This window comes from Oncorhynchus nerka, linkage group LG27 (assembly GCF_034236695.1).
Source record: "Oncorhynchus nerka isolate Pitt River linkage group LG27, Oner_Uvic_2.0, whole genome shotgun sequence".
Taxonomy (NCBI): Eukaryota; Metazoa; Chordata; class Actinopteri; order Salmoniformes; family Salmonidae; genus Oncorhynchus; species Oncorhynchus nerka.
In genome coordinates, this window is record NC_088422.1 from 73906967 (window position 1) to 73930159 (window position 23193).

Sequence of the window (23193 nt, forward strand, 5' to 3'; positions counted from 1 at the left end):
ATGAATCAAACCAACGCCAGCACAGTCCATAGTGAAACACCAGGGGGGTTTAAACCACTGACCACACATGATTAAGTGTTTGCATTTGATGTGTGGAGTGATTTTGATACAATCTTGACCACATGCAAACAGCACCATTTTGAGGTCATACCATACTTCAAGACAGGAACACCTGTAAGGAGGTTGATAGAAAGACCGGAGCTAATCTTGTGCAACACACACCTACACCCAAGCACACACACTCACACAAACACACACAAACACACACACACACACCAACCAACACACAAACACACAGTGAAACCTAGCCTAGCCTATTATTGTAGGTAGCAAGCAGTATACTGTAACTTTTAGATAACAAACAGACCATTCAGAATGAGAGGAGTCCTCTTTGTTTCCTCCTTGTTGTCAGTTGCTAGTATAGGATCCTGAGCTTTGAGTGACTTTAAGGCCCAACTGTCTAAGGGAGCATTCATATGAGCGTGTGTGTGTGTGTGTGTGTGTGTGTGTGTGTGAGTGTGTGTGTGTGTGTGTGTGTGTGTGTGTGTGTGTGTGTGTGTGTGTGTGTGTGTGTGTGTGTGTGTGTGTGTGTGTGTGTGTGTGTGTGTGGTGTGTGTGTGTGTGTGTGTGTGTGTGCTTGGCAGTTTGTGCATGTGTGTTGACTTTGCCTCAGTCTATCGACAAGGCCAACCAATCATCAACAATCACATTAGTATTAATGTGTCATTATGTCATCCACCTGCATTGTTTGCTGTTTGGGGTTTTAGGCTGGGTTTCTGTACAGCACTTTGAGATATCAGCTGATGTACGAAGGGCTATATAAATAAATTTGATTTGATTTGATTTGATTTGATCCTTGATAACGTATAATTTACTAAATTACCATGTACTTTGTATATATGTTTATATTTACATATACAAATACTGTATATCCTTCTTTACTGAGTGCTAAACCGGTGTGCATGGGACACCATTGGGATTGTCAGAAGAAAGACCCCTGCTTCTTTCAGTACAACCAATACCATTACAACCATTACCTACCTGACATTACCTACAATCTTTACCTACAACCTACCTGACCTAGACCCACTCCAATCCCACTCCAATTTTCTTACCTCCCCAATAGGTCCACAGACTTCGGAATTGCAATCACACTGCCCTAACCCATCTGGACAAGAGGAATACCTATGTAAGAATGCTGCTCATCGACTACAGCTCAGCATTTAACACCATAGTATCCTCCAAACTCTTCATAAAGCTCGAGACCCTGGGTCTCGACCCCGCCCTGTGCAACTGGGTACTGGACTACCTGACGGGCCGCCCCCAGGTGGTGAGGGTAGGATACAACATCTCCACCCCGCTGATCCTCAGCACTGGGGCCCCACAAAGGTGTGTTCTGAGCCCTCTCCTGTACTCCCTGTTCACACATGACTGTGTGGCCATGCACGCCTCCAACTCAATCATCAAGTTTGCAGATGACACTAGGCTTGATTACCAACAACGACGAGACAGCCAACAGGGAGGAGGTGAGGGCCCTCGGAGTGTGGTGCACTTCAGGAAACAGCAGAAGGAGCAGCCCCCTATCCACATCGACGGGACAGTAGTGGAGAAGGTGGAAAGTTTTAAGTTCCTCTGCGTACACATCACAGACAAACTGAATTGGTCCACCCACACAGACAGCATCGTGAAGAAGGCGCAGCAGCGCCTCTTCAACCTCAGGAGGCTGAAGAAATTCGGCTTGTCATCAAAAACATTCACAAACTTTTACAGATGCACAATCGAGAGCATCCTGTCAGGTTGTATCACCGCCTGGTACGGCAACTGCTCTCCCCACAACTGTAAGGCTCTCCAGAGGGTAGTGAGGAATGCACAATGCATCACCGGGGGCAAACTACCTGCCCTCCAGGACACCTACACCACCCGATGTCACAGGAAGGCCAAAAGGATCATCAAGAACAACAACCACCCGAGCCACTGCCTGTTCACACCGTTATCATTCAGAAGGCGAGGACAGTACAGGTGCATCAAAGCTGGGACTGAGAGACTGAAAAACTGCTTCTATCTCAAGGCCAGCAGACTGTTAAACAGCCACCAATAACATTGAGTGGCTGCTGCCAACATACTGACTCAACTCTAGCCACTTTAATAATGGAAAAATGTATGTAATAAATGTATCACTAACCACTTTAAACAATGCCACTTTATATCATGTTTACACACCCTACATTACTCATCTCATATGTATATACTGTACTCTGTACCATCTACTGCATCTTGCCTATGCCGTTCGGCCATCGCTCATCCATATATTTTTATGTACATATTCTTATTCATTCCTTTACACTTGTGTGTATAAGGTAGTTGTTGTGAAATTGTTAGGATACTTGTTAGATATTACTGCAAGGTCGGAACTAGAAGCACAAGCATTTCACTACACTCGCATTAACATCCACTAACCATGTGTATGTGACAAATAACATTTGATTTGATTTGATTTGATTTACGTGGTTAATGATATAGAGGGTGATTTATGACAATACTAAGATACCTCCCTATTCATAGGCCATTCATTGTTTCTTTTAAAGACTCTCAGAAAGCATGACTTTACAGGCCCAGTTCCTCATTATTGCCTTAGATTGCTTGAGTTTTCAATTTCCTCTCGCAGCGTTCAGGGGTTTATCTGTTTCCTGAGGGGTACGGAATGGAGGAATGGAGTGAGGGAGAGAGCAATACTGGAGGAGAGAAGAGGAGATACAATGAGTAGAGGAAGAGAGAGACAGAGCGAGAGAGAAAGAGAGTGTGTGGGTGTGTGAATCTTGTTGAGGGGCATACTATTGACAGTCCCTGGCATGCTTTAATTAGTTAGCTTTTGTTTCTGTGACAGAGATGTTTTGTCTTGGAGGAGACACACAGGCAGGTGTGTGTGTGTGTGTGTATAGAGGGACTCAAGGGGAAGTGTGTGTGTGTGGGGTGACTCTATTGTTCGCTCAGACCAGGCCTGTTATTAGGTTGCTCTCAGTTTCCAAGCTTTGATTCGGATCTGGCATGAACACTGTGTGTGTATGTGAGTGTGTGTGTTGTGTGTCTGTGTGTGTGAGATAGAGTTTGTACAGCTCAGGTAGTGCTAGGCCCAGTGTACGGTGCACAGACGGCCCATACATCACATCTTCTTTACAGCATTTCCCCGTGACTCATTTGCATGTCATTACAGCTTTGTTTTATAAGTGAGTGGCTATTAAGGAAGCTGCTCCATAAAATCCCTGTTAAAATGGAGGAGCGCAGCAATACAGACTTTAAAAGCCAAGAGCCTCCTCTCCTCACTCTCCCACCTTACGTGCCTGTTGAGGGAAAGAGAGATTGAGGGAGAGAGAGAACGAGAGGGAGGGACGTTTTACACCCTTTCCAAAGCCAGCTGTCCTTTCCTGTGGGGCTCACACATCTGTCAGGTTTGTTAATGACAGCAAAATTCATGCGATTCCATTTCTCTTCCCTCTTTCCCCCCTCTCCTCCCTCTCTACCTCCCATCCCTCCTCCTTCTCTACCTCCCATCCCTCCTCCCTCCCTACACATCTGGAGCTGGCTGTCAGGGCCCTGGTGTTTTCCCCATCTGTGAGAAAGCAACAAAGCATAGCAGCCGCTCCAGCAGCTCCAGGACAGGCACGGCTCTCACAAAGGCTGAGCCCAGGAGAGGAGAGGGGGGCCTGGGTAGGAGCGTAGCTAGGCTGGCCCTCCAGACCAATGGGGTCAAGAATGATATGGGAATATGCTAGCACTGTCAGAACAAAGGATACAACTGATGTTTGATACAAACACAGACACAACAGTCTGAGACCGCTGTTATCTTTACAAGACACCATATTGAAGTGTGTGTGTGCGTGTGCGTGTGTGTGTGTGTGTGTGTGTGTGTGTGGAGGGGTGTGTGTGTGTCTGTGTCTGTGTCTGTGTGTGTTTATATATTTCTATCAGGTGAAACCCCTGTGCTTGTTCCATGCCAATCATCCGTCTGTCAGACCTGGTTTTGACCGATAAGGGTTAGGTGTTGTTCTGGTAGTGAACACAACATGGACCTGAGATGAAAACCATGTGTTCCACATCTGTATGTGCTTACCAGGTCGTGGCAAAAAAAAGAATCCAGGAAAATGCCCCAGAATTCACTAGAGAAACATTGGCATGGCAAACAATCATAACAACCAGGAGTGAAACATGACAGAACAGCAGGCAGGCAATGAGTTTAGGCCAGAATAGAGGGTGTGGAGTGTTTAACTGTGCTCATTTTGACTAGAGTAAGGAACAGAGTAATCATTGCCATTATGAAGCAATATGGGACTGATTTGATATTATTCTGCCCTCATCATCTATTGTCTTAAATACATGGTATGTAGCTGGTGGGGAAATGTCACTGCTGGTCTAGGAAGTCTTTCCCCGTCTTGTCAAACAAAGCCAGCAGGTTGGTTATTGCCAGAACCTTTTGCACTGGTTTCCTATTTGAGGCACAAAGGGCAGTTTGTAGATTACATTTCCTTAAATCCTAACACCTTTTTAGGCTATTAAATTGAGTTAAAGGTAGGTGGTTTAGCCTTTTCCCTCTTCACATCTCTCATTTCTCATCTCTCTCTCCCTCTTCCTCTCATTTCTCATCTCTCTCTCTCTCTCTCTCTCTCTCTCTTATTCTGCATCTCTCTCTCTCATTTCTCATCTCTCATATCTCATCTCTCCCTGTCCCTCTCATTTCTCATCTCTCCCTCTCCCTCTCATTTCTCATCTCTCCCTCTCATTTATCATCTCTCCCTCTCATTTCTCATCACTCCCTCTCCCTCTCATTACTCATCTCTCCCTCTACCTCTCATTTCTCATCTCTCCCTCTCATTTCTCATCACTCCCTCTCCCTCTCATTTCTCATCTCTCCCTCTCCCTCTCATTACTCATCTCTCCCTCTACCTCTCATTTCTCATCTCTCCCTCTCATTTCTCAACTATCCCTCTCCCTCTCATTTCTCATCTCTCCCTCTCCCTCTCATTTCTCATCTCCCTCTCTCCCTCTCATTTCTCATCTCTCCCTCTCCCTCTCATCTCTCTCTCTCATTTCACATCTCTCTCTCTCTCATTTTTCATCTCTCTCTCTCATTTCTCATCTCTCTCTCTCCCTCTCTCATTTCACATCTCTCTCTCTCCCTCTCTCATTTCACATATCTCTCTCTCTCTCTCTCTTTCTCTCTCATTTCTCATCTCTCTCTCTCTCTCTCTCTCTCTCTCTCATTTCTCATCTCTCTGTCTCTCTCTCTCTCTCTCTCTCTCTCTCTATTTCTCTCTCATTTCTCATCTCTCTCTCTCTCTATCTCTCTCTCCCTCTCTCTCTCCCTCTCTCATTTTGCATCTCTCATTCAATTCAATTCAAGGGGCTTTACTGGCATGGGAAACATATGTTAACATTGCCAAAGCAAGTGAAGTAGATAATATACAAAAGTGATTAAATGAACAGTAAACATTACACTCACAGAAGTTACAAAACAATAATGTCATATGTCATATTATGTACAGTATTTATACAGTATTGTAACGATGTACAAATCTCTCTCTCGCCCTCTCTTATTACGCATCTCTCTCTCTCTCTCTGTCTCTCTCTCTCTAAATATATATCTCCTCTCATCTCCTCTCATTTCCTTTCTGTCTAGCTGATAGTCAGGCAGGGAAGGTCATACAATAACATGGACCTTTGCTGGCCATCCCCTTTATCCTTTCTTACAGTTTGTCCTTCTTTCTCTCTGTCTGCTCTAGCCTTTTCTCTTCCTCCCGTTCCTCGTCCTCCTTCTCCTCTTCCTCCTCCTTCTTTTCTTTCTTCTCTTCCTCTTCTACCTTCTCTTCCCCTCTCTCAGTCCTGCCTTCCTAACATTGTTGCTCCTTTCATTTTCTCTCTCTCTCCCTCTCCTCTGCACCCACCTCCTTCCCTCTCCCTCTCCCCTCCTCCCTCTCTCCTGGACATGACAGTGCGGGGGGATAAGGGAAGAGTAATTATGGTTCAGCGAGGCTGCCAGGTGTGATAAATGACTAATAAGGGGAGCCGAGCCCTGGCTCCTCTAAGGAGGACTATTACAGTCTTATCAGCAGAGGGGCTAAGGCTCTCAGCCTGGCCTGGGACAGAGGGCCTTGTAGCGCACAGCACCCCTCTCCTAACCCTCTGACCCCACACTACCCCTCCCCCGCACATCCTCAGTCAAGCCCACCCCAGAGAGGCGCTTCAGTTTTAACCCTGTATGTACTGTTGTTTAGACAGGCCTATGGATCGACTGCTCCTGGCTCCTGCTGAAAAGGTATTTTCTGGGCCACTGCCGAGGGACTGAGCGGGAGAATTACAGGAGGTATGGCTTGGTTGGCGACACTTTTATTTCAGTGATTTGTCCCATTTCATCATTTTGGAGTGTGAGCTCACCTTTGGTGGCATAGTTCCTGTAAATTCAGGTATTGCTACTGTATAACCCATTCAGACTAACGCTATCTCTCACAGAGCACCACAGACTGTGGTGCACACACACTGAGGCACACGTCGAGTGTGTGGCGGTGGTGGGGTCTCTGGCGTGTGATGGTCTGTTGGTTAATGTCTCCTACTGTATGTGTGTCAGGAGCTCAGTGTTGCCCTCAGAGTCTCAGGAAATACTGGGGTGGATGTATTGGCCAGGCCAGGAGGGTATAAGTCCAATACATAGATGCCACTTTCTATGACCAGCAATTGAACCAGGGCCAAGACATAGCAGGTGTGTACTGTGTGTGCGTACGTGCATGTGGGTGTAAAGGTGCATGCTTGTACGCTTATTTGCGTGCATATGCGCATATGTGTGTGTGCGTATGGTGTGTGTGTGTGTGTGTGTGTGTGTGTGTGTGTGTGTGTGTGTGTGTGTGTGTGTGTGTGTGTGTGTGTGTGTGTGTGTGTGTGTGTGTGTGTGTGTGTGTGTGTGTGTGTGTGTGTGTGTGTGTGTGTGTGTGTGTGTGTGTGTGCATTCTCACGTATGTGTGCTTCCCTGTGGGAGAACCAAGTAGTTACTGTTTCCCTCCACGCTAGTGAGTTTAATTCTGATAGATAGTGAGACCTCCCTCTGTGGCATAAGTACCTTCAACAAAGCATCACTAACATGTTTATTGGCCTTTTAAAGGCTGATTTTCCCCACAAGTATATAAAGTGTAAGCTACGGTGCATGAGGCTGTTGCTTAGAAGTGACCTATATTTTCCACACTTTGGTTATCATGCATCTATGGCAATTGCTGCATGGAATAACATTCATTTTCCCCTCACTTTGCTCAATCAAACTAAATCACTGTTTCTAATGTTGAAGTTGTGTCTCGCATTTCTTATAGGAGATTTAAGAGATATAGGAGAACCGTTGTGGGTAGAAAATGAGGCCAGTCAAGTCAGCTCATGTACTATCCTCTCTGCGCTGTCTTTCCTCTTCAAGTTTAAGTAGAGTGCAACATATTTAAATCAACTGGCTCGAAATCATGTTTTTCTAAATGACTAAATTATCTGTTCCTCCCAGCAGGCTGTCCACATGAACACCCCATAAGCATATCTCAATTTGAATCTACTGCATTATTCCCTATGGTAAACAGTAGATGTCGATTCCACTTTCTCCGCTTCTGACTCCGAGACAGCCATTTTGAACACAAACTCCATTTAAGCAAATCTATCCGTACTGAATGGTCGTTAAGGGTCTATTTTAACTGAGCACAATGCATATATTCATACTGGTTTGAATGGAGACTTGCAGCCAGTGTTATCTGATGGAAGTGTGTCTCTGTTAAGAGATGGTGCTAATAGATAGTAAGGGATTGTTGTGTACATTTTCCAAGTATGACGCACGCCAGACTTTTCCTTGTGTCCAGCCCCAAACGGCCACTCCCTCCCCCTCCAACCGCCAACACAGTGGAGAACTTCAAATCCAGACAAGTGTATTCTCTATTACAATTCAAACAGCAGGGGCTGTCTCCTCCTGATGTCATAGCCATATTTCCCCCATTACTAAGTGTCCCTCTTTCTCTCCATACCATGTGTCAACATACCAAGATACGAACCTCTACCAAGGGACCTTTGTAATATTGTATTCCAGACAGCCAAAATCGTCCAGCTAAAGTATGTATTTGTCATCATTCATAAACTCTAAAATGGACAGATTTAACACTTTGATTTTACCGCTGTTGATAAAACATTATGTTTTCCCCAAGTGACATCCTTCTTCCATCTAATCCCTCTGCAATACATGTAGACAATGAGTCAAACACACACACACACACACACACACACACACACACACACACACACACACACACTCTCTCTCTCTCTCTCTCTCTCTCTCTCTCTCTCTCTCTCTCTCTCTCACTGTACATAGTGAAAACAAGCTCAGGAAATTGTAGCGAATGAGCCCTTAAATGTAATGGATGGTGTGTGGTGCTCTGCGCTAAGGGTAGCCTTGGTGACTGAGAGCCTATTGAACACAGAGCAGTGTGTGTGTGTATGTGTGTGTGTGTGTTGAGAGATCTTAGAGTACCATCATTCATTTCAACAAGATTGTGTCATAGAACCTTCCCCCATTCCCTGATGTATACAGTAAATTGTTTGATACAGTGGTTTGGATCCTAATATATCCTGCTCTTCTATTGGCCTACCCATCCCTTCACACTCATCCAGTCTTGCTTAAGGTGAGAGGGAGGGGCTGATAAGTCACAGGCAAAATCGCCCACTGTTTTCTAAGAAAACCTGTTAGGATTCACCTAAGAAAAGTCTCAAAATAAGTGTGTCACTGTCCGTTGCCTAGCTGGCTTATACACAAGTGGTGGTTTCATGAGTCGTAGGAGAGAATAGATCAATCTATTAAAGGGATTCACACTCATTCAAACAACACTGGTTACTGTAGTGTCAGTACTCTTTTTTACATAATGAGTGTTGGGTTGATAATATCAAACATTTACCCATGAATGAACATCCCTTAGGAGGTAACACAGAAATAACACATTTGTAACGAGAAACACAGACATTTCCCAGCACGTCTGTGGTCATGTCCTTTAATTGAGGTTGCATTCTGAAAGGGACGTTTGGAAGAGTTTGAGCCTGCTGAAATCAGGTGAAGTCGCCAGCTTCCTCGTCTGTTAGCCTGACCTTGACGTTGTGATAATGAAACTGGGTGATAGCATCAGCCCAGCTCTCTGAATCTCAAGTGAGGGCTTTATGTCCCCAGAATGGCAGGTCAAACCTGGCTTTGTACCAGCGACTTTGGACTAGAGCAGACAATACTGTACAGCCACCTCTTTGGTGCTTGGGAGCACTGCATTTACACTTCAATGTTGCTGTTTATAATCTCTGCCTGTCCTGTCTCTGTGTCCGTCTCAGTCCCAGTTTTTGTCCCTGTCTCTCCCTTTCTCTTTGTATCTCTCCATCTTTCTCATTATCTCTCACAGTGTGTGTTTTTCTCTCCCCATCATCTCCCTCTCTCTTCTCTTCTCTTTTTCTCCATGAGTGACTTCATTGGCCCTTCAGTTGACATCTCCTGCCTGAGTGCCTTGGCCTTGTTCGTGTGACAGATTCATTTTCAGCCTAGCGTCAAACGACTGGCAGTTTAATCTCTCAGCTGGAGAATACAGGGACGTGGGCGGTGTGTGTCTATGTGTGAGTGGCAGAGAGTATCGTATCATATCTTTATTTACTTGCCAGAGGTTGAACAGGCTTGGGAGCATCTGATCGAGTGTGTTTTTATATGGCTAACTATGCTACACCACGTAAAGAAAATGGCAGGGGCTTCTCTAAAACCCACTTTACAGGTTAGTTAAACACTCTTTTCCTATCTGGGCTGCTCAAGCATAAGATGGAGGACATAAACCAACTACTTTGGCTTCCTCTCCAAGCGGATGTTTTCAGTGCAAACGAACAACGGAAAATGTTAAACATTGCCCCCCTCTCCACCATCTTAAACCCGGGGCTAATTCATAGGCCCATTGATTACCCAGGGGAATTCTTTTATCTCCCCCATTTCATTCCTGAAACACGCGGCAGACATTTTAATGGCTGCACTTTCATCATCTGTCAGATATTTAAATGTGGAAACGTATGTGTGTGTGTGTGTGTGTGTGTGTGTGTGTGTGTGTGTGTGTGTGTGTGTGTGTGTGACTCCCGAGGCCTTCGGCGATCACTGCATGTCAATCTTTAATGCCCAGAGATATGGACGAGGCTTTGACCCCTCACTCTGTCATCTCGACTCTCCCTCACATAAATTGACCTCCTGATAATCATTTCCTGCAGTAACGAGTGTTCCATAGCACTCTGCTCTCACGTGACCCATAGAGATCCATTAGAGGTTGAGGAATTGACCCCGTCGTTGCAGTCCCATGGACCGTGGAGCATGAAGCTTCCCCCTCCTGACATAATGTGCTGCCGTTAGACTGTCATGGCAGGTGAATTTCACTCAAGCTGTTATGACCGTGAGCGTCACTGGAATGGCATGTAATAGAATGGAGAACCAGTGGTCTGATGGTTATTACTAGAGTAGCTCATTCACTATCCCTGCTGCTTCTCTGGGTTAGAGGTTGTAGCTATGACTGAAGAGACAGAGAGAGACAGACAGATGCATCGAAACCCGTAGAGGCTGGTGGGAGGAGGAGCTATAGGAGGACGGGCTCATTGTATTGGCTCAACTGGCATAAATGGAACGGAGTCAAACATGTGGTTTCCATATGTTTGATACAGCTACATGAACTCCATTCCAGCCATTACCATGAGCCCATCCTCCTAGTGCTCCTACCACCAGCCGCCACTGACACACATCTTTCCAAACAGCCCATGTAGCAGCTGCTATGTGTCTGACGTGAACATTACAGTATGGGATAGAAACATTACGGTACTGAATAGAGGGAGTCCATAAGGCCTATAATATGTGTATCAGTAATTGCTACCTGTTTTTGGCACCAGCACCTTATTGTACTGATGTCTTACTCTATTGTTTACTGTCGCTTGGCTGGTTGGCGCGGCCTCCTCTTTCCGTATCAGGGTGCACCGCAGCAGTGTTATACATATGGTCACACACCTGGTCCACAGCAGTGTCTGTTTACAGATGACCAGACGCTTCCTACAGGGTTCAGCACCGGCCACACTCATCCTTCCTACAGGGTTCAGCACCGGCCCCCCTCATCCTTCCTACAGGGTTCAGCCCGGCCCCGCTCATCCTTCCTACAGGGTTCAGCACCGGCCCCGCTCATCCTTCCTACAGGGTTCAGCACCGGCCCCCCTCATCCTTCCTACAGGGTTCAGCACCGGCCCCGCTCATCCTTCCTACAGGGTTCAGCACCGGCCCCCCTCATCCTTCCTACAGGGTTCAGCACCGGCCCCCCTCATCCTTCCTACAGGGTTCAGCCCGGCCCCGCTCATCCTTCCTACAGGGTTCAGCACCGGCCCCGCTCATCCTTCCTACAGGGTTCAGCACCGGCCCCCTCATCCTTCCTACAGGGTTCAGCACCGGCCCCGCTCATCCTTCCTACAGGGTTCAGCACCGGCCCCGATCATCCTTCCTACAGGGTTCAGCACCGGCCCCGCTCATCCTTCCTACAGGGTTCAGCCCGGCCACGCTCATCTTTCCTACAGGGTTCAGCACCGGCCCCCCTCATCCTTCCTACAGGGTTCAGCACCGGCCCCCCTCATCCTTCCTACAGGGTTCAGCACCGGCCCCGCTCATCCTTCCTACAGGGTTCAGCACCGGCCCCGCTCATCCTTCCTACAGGGTTCAGCACCGGCCCCCCTCATCCTTCCTACAGGGTTCAGCACCGGCCCCGCTCATCCTTCCTACAGGGTTCATGACCGGCCCCCTCATCCTTCCTACAGGGTTCAGCACCGGCCCCCTCATCCTTCCTACAGGGTTCAGCACCGGCCCCCTCATCCTTCCTACAGGGTTCATGACCGGCCCCCTCATCCTTCCTACAGGGTTCATGACCGGCCCCCCTCATCCTTCCTACAGGGTTCAGCACCGGCCACGCTCATCCTTCCTACAGGGTTCAGCACCGGCCACGCTCATCCTTCCTACAGGGTTCAGCACCGGCCCCGATCATCCTTCCTACAGGGTTCAGCCCGGCCCCGCTCATCCTTCCTACAGGGTTCAGCACCGGCCACGCTCATCCTTCCTACAGGGTTCAGCACCTGCCACGCTCATCCTTCCTACAGGGTTCAGCACCGTCCCCCCTCATCCTTCCTACAGGGTTCAGCACCGTCCCCCCTCATCCTTCCTACAGGGTTCAGCACCGGCCCCGCTCATCCTTCCTACAGGGTTCAGCACCGGCCACGCTCATCCTACCTACAGGGTTCAGCACCGGCCCCCCTCATCCTTCCTACAGGGTTCAGCATCTTCTCTGCCGTTCCATATCCCGATCTCCTCTTTCCTTTCATGTGCTTTATTTATTTTTATTCCTCTGCTTTACCCCATCTTCTCTGTTCTCTAATTCTTTGCTATCCTCTGCTTCGTTTTCTCTATCCAATCCTCTCTCTCCACTGGATGGCATTTGCCGTGCTAATAGAAAGCATCTCTCTGGCAAATTACAACCACAATATGCACATGGCTTCCAATGTGTTCTGTCAGAGTGCTGGGAGAGTGGGATAAATCTGATTGGAGAGAAAACCCCTTGAACCTCCTGATCCCTCCTTCTCTCTCTAAGTGTGTACACCCAATTAGCTCAAGATGCAAATTGTGCTTAATTAGTTTCTTTAATCCTTTCAGGGGTAGTGGCCACACACCACCAGTCCTTAAATGAACGCCTAATCCTTCTGGGGGCACCTCTAATCTTTTCATATTAAAAGCTAAATAGTCAAATGTGAATATTGATCTAATTACACATGGATCACTCCTGTGCCGGCAGCAAATTAAATGTGCATTCCATTTTCTTGGATGCTGTTAGAGGCATTGAGAAAGCTACGAAATCCACTTGGAGTGGATGAGGAGGTTTTTTCTCTCTCTTTTTGATGCATAAATAATCTATCCGATATCGTCCCTGCTCTGCATATCAAAATGAATATGTATTCAAGAGGGCAAATGTAGAATACCTACATAGCATTTCAAAGAATGAGCAGCAAAGAAATCAAATCAAATCAAACTGTATTGGTCACATACACATGGTGAGCAGATGTTTTGCGAGTCTTTCGAAATGCTTGTGCTTCTAGTTCCGACAGTGCAGTAATATCTAACAGTAATCTAACAAGGCAGTGCTCAAGTGTCTGTCATTTTATTTCACTATACAGTCTGTCCCTCAGATGTATTGAGATTGGAGATGCTTGCTGTACCCAGTAAGGGGAGGTCACGTGCTCTGGCCAGAAGGGTTAGAGGTTAGGGTGAGTCAGTGGTTAGGGAGAAGCAAATCTCTCTGACATCCTTCACATAGTGTGACTCAGTCTTTGCATCACTATTCAGCGATGCAACATTTATATCAATAGACGTTATACTATGTTTACTATGATAACTCACAGACTGGACACTGTGCAAGGGTCCAGAGACCCAGAGAACTTTAAGATAACATGAATGTCACTATTTATAGGACTGTATGTACTTTGGAGGTACTCAAAGACCACACCACAGACCATGCTCTTTCACTCAACATGTCCAAAAAAACGATAGTGGAACATAACATGTAAGCCAACCGAGTAGGATTTACCCAATGGACTGCAGTGCACTGAGCTGGAAATGCTCATTTGTTTTGTTTTTGCACTTACATTTTTGTGCTGATGTCAGGTTTCCAGGCACATATGGGGTTGGCTTATAGGAATTCCACAGCTGTATGTCTGAAAAAAGGAAACATTATCTAAATTTGTGAAGTAAAATATTGAACCACGGCTCAACCCTTGTCTTAGAACCTCTAGATCTCTGCAGGAAGGCTGAAAACCTCATATATCTCAAAGAAACATTCTGTTAGAGATGACCTGATATGGGGGGGCAGGTAGCCTAGTGGTTAGAGTGTAGCGCCAGTAACCAAAAGGTTGCTAGATCGAATCCCTGAGTTGACAAGGTAAAAATCTGTTGTTCTGCCCCTAAACAAGTTCCTAGGCTGTCATTGTAAATAGGAATTTGCTCTTAACTGACTTGCCTAGTTAAAATAAATCAGTTTCCTGCTATTTGTAACTTTGTATAACTTTTAACCTCCCACAGTTCTTTCTTTCACTTTTGGGGGGTAAGACTGAAGCCTAGATTAGAGAAGGGACACGAGCAGGATATGGGGTTGAGAGGATGTGGGAGGGTGTGAGCAAGTGACCTACAAAAATGATAAGAGAGAGAAGGGAGAGTTCTGTGGTAAACATTATGGAAATTCAGGGTTTTGTAGAGACTATAAATAATGAACCATTTTTGTTCTTACCGGAATCCACATGACGACCTGATGATTAAGAAGTGTGTTTCATTATCAAATGTCTCACTGAAGGCGCTGATGGCAGGGAAAATGAGCCACCACCAAATGAGCGAGGTGTGAGTTTGTCTGTGGAGTTGGACTTCAATGCAGAGAATAACCTGCTCAGAGGTGATTTCCCTTTCTATATGACTGTTTCCTTCGGCATTAGCTGATTTATTGTTCTGATTAGTTTCCAACGACACACACTGACGTACAGCATGACAATCCTGCCCTTACCTGCTTGCACACATACACTGTACATACACAGCCAATTGAGAAGCATGCCTCTCCAAGGCTTGAGACTCTAAAGCTAATTGGCTTAATATAGGACACACTTAACTTTTGGGGATTTTAAGATATAGATTTTCTCAGACATGTACTTCTAAGAGGAATATTTTGCATACCAGCACTTGATTGGGGATTTGCCTGCTAGCTGTAATCAATAGGCTCTCTGTGAAGAGGCAATGCTAGTTCATACGTTCCCAATGTCTGACCCCTTCTACTTGTTATTATGGGTTAACCTTGGTGGGTGAGGAGGGTATGTCTATGGGGTGAGCTATAACCTAAAAAAACAACTACCCTGGAATCTATGGGGGGCAGTGGGGAGAGCTTAAGAGTAGTCAGCAGCATTAAAATGTCGATACCTCCAACCAGACCCGTCAAACTCTGAGTGCTCCAACTCCCAGCCTGTCAGCGTTATCTCTCGGAGGGGAGAAGAGAGGCTCCAGGGAGAGGCTATCGCTATGCGCTGGTTCAGGATCAGATTTTCTTATCTCACTGCCTGACCTCACTGTTATATGATAGAATGTGAAAGTTAACCTGGATCAGGGCCTAGGGGCAGCCTGGGCCCATACCAGGGGGATATGGTGTTTCACTGTGTTCCTCGTCTCCCCACACCTCACACACGCACATGCATACACACACTTACACCTCCCTGTGAGATATACTGATAGGGAGGGTTCCCAAGGCTAGAGACAGATCTGCTGTCTGGAGATGTTGGTTTGTAGAGTAATAAGGTCAAGTGAAGTGATGCACACAGACATGAGGCAATTGGCATCTCAAGATGATAGACGTCTCCCTGCTTCAAACCTCCCCCCTCCCACATTTATCCTGTGGCTATATGTATTTGTGTACTGCCGGAACAAGGACAGAGCTGTCCCAGCAGGTGAAATCTCTCTCTCTCTGTCTCTCTCTTTGTCTGTCTATCTGTGTCTCTTTCTCTCTCTTTTACACACACACACACACACACACACACACACACACACACACACACACACACACACACACACACACACACACACACACACACACACACACACACACACACACACACACACACACACACACACAGATACCCTCCCATACACACACACACACAACGCAGGTAAACGTTTACACAGCACAGGGCTGTAACCCTCAGCAGATGTGTGGGAGGACTCGGTGTTCAGGGTCCACTGGGAGGATCTGAACATGCACACTTAGCTGTCTAAAGGTTAATGAAATGACACAGGGGTATGTAGCGTACCACACCACGGCTACAGGCTGCAGGCTTGAGACACACAGAGAGGAAACAGAAACCTGAGGAGGACAGGCTTTAACAGGCTCTGGTGTGGCTAAACAGCATGTGTGATACAGCTCTGTATATTTCTCAGTGATAATGGTATTGAGAGGTACAAGCATCGTGTTTATCATTGACAACTACGGTATAAAGGTATGCAGAGGTACTCTGTGAATTTGCAAAACACATTTATCGGAACTACATTGAGCAGCTCTTTCTTTACAATGCCACTTTTGTTGTAAACCAATGTAGCCTATCTCTGCCCTTCTCGATAGCCAGGGACTAACATTATATCCAGGCTCTGCCCGCCTTCGGCAGGCTCTCTGGGGACAGGGTGACGGTCGAGTCCCCTCTCCTGGTGCTATCGTTCTGTCTGGACCATCTGTGAGTGCTCTCCTCTCCATCTACCCCTCTACGTTCAGCTGGATCCTGACCCCCTCTCACAGGCCCCCCCAACTAGTCGCATCCTGCTCCCCTGCCCCTGCCCCTTGTCACTGGTGCCTGAGGAGTTGGGGGGTACACAGAGGGTGCACAGTGGACTGCTCAGCTGTCTGTGAGCTTCAACAGGGGTCCATGTCCAGGTGCTGACAGATCCTCTAATGTGTTTACGTGTGTGTGGGCATGCATATGTGTGTCGGGCATACCATGTTAACCCCCTCTTAACCACCCTCTTCCCCTTTCCCCTACTCACACAGCTGTTTTTCCCGTACTCAAGCTGTAGAGGGCCTCTCCACTGCTCAGAACATCTCTTCGGACCACACAGACACACAACCTCCCCCATCCCTAACACCACTCCCTTTCAAAGAATATCTGTGGAGTTGGGGTAAGCTTCTCATTGTACCTCAGTTAGGCCCTGCCACTCATAGATTGGTCATGGATACAGCTGTGCAGTGTAGGCATGCAGATGTGGTACCCACAATCACACATTCTGTAGAGCTCCAGAGTGGATCTTTTTGTTTCATTCTGTGGATATGATGGAGCCACACAAGTTTAGTTTTCTCATGTGTCTTAGCTTTTGTTGTTCTATTTGACATCTTGAATACATTCCTAATGAGATTTTCACATTTCTGAGTTTCACATTTTCTTAGAATAGTCTTTTTTATTCAATAATAAGGGGGTATTATGTTGTAATACAACAAGCTTTCTAGTAATCCAATAACGTTTATTGTGGTATTAGTGAAAAATGTCACAAACATTTGCTATAGTTCAGTGTCGTTTGTCTAAATATCACACAACGCATTATGATCCATGATATAAACTCAGTCTCAAATGTCCGTTTCCAGAGTAAAATGACACAAATGATTTAAATCAAATTAATTTACTCATTTATTTATGACTTAATATTTACATGTTGATATGTAAAGGATAATCAGGCATTCTATGGAAAACAATGTATGACGGGGAAGATGTGCTCCACAACGTGTTAGCGGAGTGGAACTGACCTTCCACAGAGTATTTTCCAGAGAACGCATAGAGCCCCGAATTGATGATCCCTTTTATACCATGGCTATAATTTAACAGGTTTGCAGCTAGAAACGTGTCCAACATCCACTGAAGTAGCCAGCAGGTTTACTAGAGTGCTACAGTAGTTACCGTGGTAACCAAACAGACTTGCTAGTTTAGCTAACCAAACCATCAGTCCCCGCTTGCCATTATGACATTCAACAATGCCAATAATGCTTTCATTTCGACTTTTGCTTTTAAAGCAGCTCAAACATAGAAGATGTAGCCATTAACTTAATCCATGAAAATATGTGGAAATAATGCATGCTCTAAAATGCCCTTCATGCCAATTAGAAACAAGAAACAAGTATTCAACAATGCCGTGGTATAAAACATATTATAAACTGGGTGGGTCCAGCCCTGAATGCTGATTGGCTGAAAGCTGTGCTGTATCAGACCGTATACCACTGGTATGACGTAACATTTATTTTTACTGCTCTAATTACATTGATAACTAGTTTATAATGGCAATAAGGCACCTCAGGGGTTTGTGGTATATTGCCAATATACCACGGCTAAGGGCTGTGTCCAGGCACTCTGTGTTGAGTCGTGCATACGAACAACCCTTAGCTGTGGTATATTGCCAATATACCACACCCCCTCGGGCCTTATTGATTAATTATGAACTGGGTGGTTCGAGCCCTGAAAACTGATTGTCTGAAAGCTGTGGTATATGGGTATGACAAAAGAAATGACTATTTACTGGTCTAATGACATTGGTAACGGTTTATAATTAATTAATAAGGCACCTCGAGGGTTTGTGGTATATGGCCAATATACCACGGCTAAGCGCTATTCATAGGCATGATGTAACCACACCTCCTTGGGCCTTATTGCTTAAATATTTATTAAAAGAATATCTTGAATTATTATTTTTGTGGCTAACCCATACAGAATGACATGTACCAACCCTTACTAAAGTCCACCTGTTGCAGGACAGCAGTCTTGGTCTTAGTCATTTCATACTAACTTTGGTGTGCAGCTCACAATAGGTCAGAAGACACAAAGTGATGACTGGTCTGTGCCTTACTGTGTCCTGCCCTGGTTCAGAGAACAGAAGATGGAAAAAAAGATGAGAGGAGAGAGAAAGATCTGCTTTCACAATATCCCATCTCTAAAATGGTCTCTCTGTTCTTAAAGCTGTTTACAAGCGTGTCTGATCCCCAAATGGACAGCTGGTTGTGTGTGTGTGTGTGTGTGTGTGTGTGTGTGTGTGTGTGTGTGTGTGTGTGTGTGTGTGTGTGTGTGTGTGTGTGTGTGTGTGTGTGTGTGTGTGTGTGTGTGTGTGACAGCAGGAATCCCCTCAAAATAGTTGACACACATGTAAACACTGGTATGGGACTGTTCAGATTTACCCCAACGGATGCTCTATGTCCATCCTCCACACCATTGTTCTGAGGGCTGAGGTGCAATCCACAATATGTGTATTAATTGACCTAGTAAAAGAGCTATTGGCTCTCTGTCAGACCACACAGAGGAACTCACCACACAACTCATAGCCCCAGAGAGATTTGGCCAGGGAAGAGAGGGGGGGAAAGAAGAATGGAGGTGATATTGAAGGGTTATAGAAAAGAAGAAGTGTGAGAAAAGGGCTGAAAGAGGTGTAGAGAGGATACGAAATGAAAGAGAAGGAAGAGAGGGAAAAAGAGAACCAGGAAAATAGAGTGGAGGATAGGGCAAAGGGAGGAGAAGGAGAGAAAGTGAGTAAAATGGTGGAGGAAGAGAAAAAGAGGGGAGGCGGGATGGAGAGAGTTAAATGAGAGAGAGTTGTATAGAGAGAGAGAGCGATAGCGATAAAGAGATAGAGGGAGGGATAGAGGCACTGTTCTAATGACTTCACACCCCATTAGCCACTTAGTCTGATGCGTCACACCTCATTATGCTGCAGCAGCAGCAGTGCATGAACGCGTGAAACCGTCCACTCAGCCAGACCTGTCCACCCGCTCCAAACACTCACTCACTTACAGCAATTAGTGTGTGTGTGTGTATGTGTGTGTGTGTGTGTGTGTGTGTGTGTGCGTGCGTGTGTGCGTGCGTGTGTGTGTGTGTGTGCAGGGTTGGGTAAGTTACTTTCTAAATGTATTCCTTTACAGTTACTAGTTACCTGTCCAAAATTGGAATCAGTAATGTAACTTCTGGATTACCCAAACTCAGTAATGTAATATGATTACTTTCAGATACTTTTAGATTACTTTCCCCTTAAGAGGAATTAGTAGAAGACAAAAATGTATATTAACAATTGAACAATCAATTGCAAGATAAAATAATGTTAGAATTGACATAGCTGGCCGTAAATGGATGTTGTATTTTACTTTATGGGTTATGCAGGATTCTAACCCCTTGCTTTCTACTTCACTGCAGATAATAAAACAATTAGGTTATGTATATAGATTAAAAACCAAAGTCTGTCAGATTTCCAGTCATTCCAATTAATTAAATATCCCTTGATCTTCAAGAATAAGAATTGGAAATATACATTAGTCTAATTGTTTTACCTGAGTATAACCCAAAAATGAAGGACTTAATAGCCTACTCTGTTGTTTGTTTTTGTCATGGATGACTGATTGGACTCATTGCTTCATAACATGGTTACAGAATAAATGCTACTCTTATGGAATGGCATGCTTTGAGGATTACCAAAAATGTGCTAAATTAATCTCACATGCTGCATTTTCTATAGGCCTATTGTTTATGTTTTTCTTGTTGAGACCATAGAATTAGGAATTAGAATACTTAAAGATGAACTCCCGGATCTAAAGCACAACAAAATACATAACATATCACACGAAATGGATGACGTAGTACACAGTTGGATGACTTAGTACACAGTTGGATGACGTAGTACACCGTTGGATGACTTAGTACACCAAAAAACGGAGACCCGATTTGGCTGGTGAGCACCACTTTCAAAACTACTGGCTACTGAACTACTGAAATTATTCAAAAGTTTAAGCGTGCATCTTTAATTAATTTGATAGGATCTCTATGGGTGACAGTATGATATTTCGATAATTTATAGCTGTTGAAGTCTATCAAAAGTGCGCGAGTTTAAGCATATGTCCGTTAGACCTTTGGATTTTTTTAATCAGCAGAGATTATACTGAGCAATAAAAGCCCTACATGTGGTCTTTTTAAATTAAACTGGTTTTTGACAGTATATGTGGAACACAATACCACGGAGGAGTTTACAAGGGAGGAACTCCCTTAAACTTTTATTCTATAGGCTGGGATCCGCACTATGCAGCTGTTGCATAGACTGTCCACGGGTCGCATTAATAATGGTTGATAGGCAGTTTAGCCTACACTTCTTCAAATAAACCATTACTTCGGTAAAATACACCTACACATTTGTGAACAGCCATCCACAACAACCACAATCTGTAAGTTGCAAATACAGTGTGGCAAAAAAGTATTTAGTCAGCCACCAATTGTGCAAGTCCTCCCACTTAAAAAGATGAGAGAGGCCTGTATAATTTTCATCATAGGTACACTTCAACTATGACAGACAAAATGAGAAAAAACAATCCAGAAAATCACATTGTAGGATTTTTAATTAATTTATTTGCAAATTATGGTGGAAAATAAGTATTTGGTCAATAACAAAAGTTTATCTCAATACTTTGTTATATACCCTTTGTTGGCAATGACAGAGGTCAAACGTTTTCTGTAAGTCTTCACAAGGTTTTCACACACTGTTGCTGGTATTTCGGCCCATTCGTCCATGCAGATCTCCTCTAGAGCAGTGATGTTTTGGGGCTGTTAGTGGGCAACACGGACTTTCAACTCACTCCAAAGATTTTCTATGGGGTTGAGATCTGGAGACTGGCTAGGCCACTCCAGGACCTTGAAATGCTTCTTACGAAGCAACTCCTTCGTTGCCTGGCGGTGTGTTTAGGATCAATGTCATGCTGAAAGACCCAGCCACGTTTCATCTTCAATGCCCTTGCTGATGGAAGGAGGTTTTCACTCAAAATCACACGATACATAGCCCCATTAATTATTTCCTTTACACGGATCAGTCGTCCTGGTCCCTTTGCAGAAAAACAGCCCCAAAGCATGATGTTTCCACCCCCATGCTTCACAGTAGGTATGGTGTTCTTTGGATGCAACTCAGCATTCTTTGTCCTACAAACACGACGAGTTGAGTTTTTACCAAAAAGTTATATTTTGGTTTCATCTGACCATATGACATTCTTCCAATCTTCTTCTGGATCATCCAAATGCTCTCTAGCAAACTTCAGATGGGCCTGGACATGTACTGGTTTAAGCAGGGGGACACGTCTGGCACTGCAGGATTTGAGTCCCTGGCGGCGTAGTGTGTTACTGATGGTAGGCTTTGTTACTTTGGTCCCAGTTCTCTGCAGGTCATTCACTAGGTCCCCCCGTGTGGTTCTGGGATTTTTGCTCACCGTTCTTGTGATCATTTCGACCCCACGGGGTGAGATCCTGCGTGGAGCCCCAGATTGAGGGAGATTATCAGTGGTCTTGTATGTCTTCCATTTCCTAATAATTGCTCCCACAGTTAATTTCTTCAAACCAAGCTGCAAACCTATTGCAGATGCAGTCTTCCCAGCCTGGTGCAGGTCTACAATTTTTTTTCTGGTGTCCTATGACAGCTCTTTGGTCTTGGCCATAGTGGAGTTTGGAGTGTGACTGTTTGAGGTTGTGGACAGGTGTCTTTTATACTGATAACAATTTCAAACAGGTACCATTAATACAGGTAACGAGTGGAGGACATAGGAGCCTCTTAAAGAAGAAGTTACAGGTCTGTGAGAGCCAGAAATCTTGCTTGTTTGTAGGTGACCAAATATTTATTTTCCACCATAATTTGCAAATAAATTCATACAAAATCCTACAATGTGATTTTCTGGATTTTTTCTCTAATTTTGTCTGTCATATTTGAAGTGTACCTATGATGAAAATCACAGGCCTCTCTCATCTTTTTAAGTGGGAGAACTTGCACAATTGGTGGCTGACTAAATACTTTTTTGCCCCACTGTAATTGACATACATTAGCTTGCACTGTAGCCTACAAAAACCTATTCCTGCTCTTTTCCCACGATCCATCAAACTCATTTGTGGACATCATAGTGGTCTACGACTTGTGGTTAGACTCACTTTCGCGGAACAAACTTAAACTTGAGCCTTTTCAATACTGATTTGAATGACATTGAGAAAACAGAAAGGTTTCATAAAGTATTGTTTTGCAAATATCCTTCCTGAATTTGAAAGTAATCATCGAAATAATCATCTACTTTTTCAAATGTGTCTGTAATCTGATTACAATATTTCTGCTGGTAACATTATTGTTACAGATGTTTTGTAATCAGTTACATCTAATGGATTACATGAAATATGCTACTCCCCAACCCTGTGTGTGTGTGTGTGTGTGTGTGTTTGTCTACAGTATGTGTGTAGGTTTACATGCTCTGTGACCGTCTGTGTTCCAATATCTTATTTTCTGAAAAGCAAGGGGTTAAAATATATTGGATTGTTCAACATACTCTACCAAAGAGCACCCTCTCAACATACATAACTATTGCTAAGGAATTTAACAAGCAATCTCCATGTCTACCCTGGAGATTACTCTGGCAATGTTCTGAACTGTCCTAAGCTGCATTCCCTTTGTGAGCTGACATCGGGGAGGAGGCCTCAGTTAAAGCATGCTTCACAGGATGTTCCCTAATCCCACACATGCACACGCACATACACACACACGGATGCACACACACACACACACAC